This window comes from Suricata suricatta, chromosome X (genome assembly GCF_006229205.1).
Source record: "Suricata suricatta isolate VVHF042 chromosome X, meerkat_22Aug2017_6uvM2_HiC, whole genome shotgun sequence".
In the NCBI taxonomy this organism is placed as follows: Eukaryota; Metazoa; Chordata; class Mammalia; order Carnivora; family Herpestidae; genus Suricata; species Suricata suricatta.
Genome location: NC_043717.1, coordinates 54646734 through 54647678, shown reverse-complemented (window position 1 = coordinate 54647678; position 945 = coordinate 54646734).

The following is a 945-nucleotide window of genomic DNA, read 5'->3' as shown; positions in this document are numbered from 1 at the left end:
TGTCATTCCCTCTCATTGCCATGTAGTACTCCATTGTGTATATATACCACATCTTCTTGATCCACTCATCAGGTGATGGGCATTTAGGCTTTTTCCATGATTTGGCTATTGTTGACATTGCTGCTATGAACATTGGGGTACATGTGCTCCTATGCATCAGCATTTCTCTATCTCTTGGGTAAATCCCTAGCAGGGCTATTGCTGGGTCATAAGGGAGTTCTATGGATAGTTTTTTGAGGAACCTCCACACTGTTTTCCAGAGTGGCTGCACGAGTTTACATTCCCACCAACAGTGTAGGAAGGTGCCCATCTCTCCACACCCTCGCCAGCATCTATAGTCTCTTGATTTGTTCATTTTAGCCACTCTGACTGGTGTGAGGTGGTATCTCAGTGTGGTTTTGATTTGTGTTTCCCTGATGATGAGTGATGTTGAGCAGCGTTTTATGTGCCTGTAGGCCATCTGGATGTTTTGTTTATTAAATTCTACACGTGAATAAAATCATATGGCATTTGTCTTTCTCTGACTGATTTCGCTTAGCATAATACATTCTACCCCCCATCCACTTCATTGCAAATAGCCAGCTTTCATTCTTTTTATGGCTGAGTAATATTGCATTGGTGTGTGTGTGTATACACATGTATAGATATATCACATCTTCTTTATCCATTAGTCAACCGACATTTGAGCTCTTTCCATAATTTGGCTATAGTTGATAATGCTTCTATATATAAACATCAGTGTACATGTATTCCTACGAAACTATTTTTGTGTCCTTTGAGCAACTGCCTAGTAGTGCAGTTCCTGGATCATAGAATAGTTCTATTTTTAAAATTTTGAGGAACCCCCATACTGTTTTCCAGAGTGGCTGCACCAGTGTTCATTCCCACCAGAAATATAAGAGGGTTCCCCATTCTCTGCATCCTCACCAAAATCTGTTGTTTCCT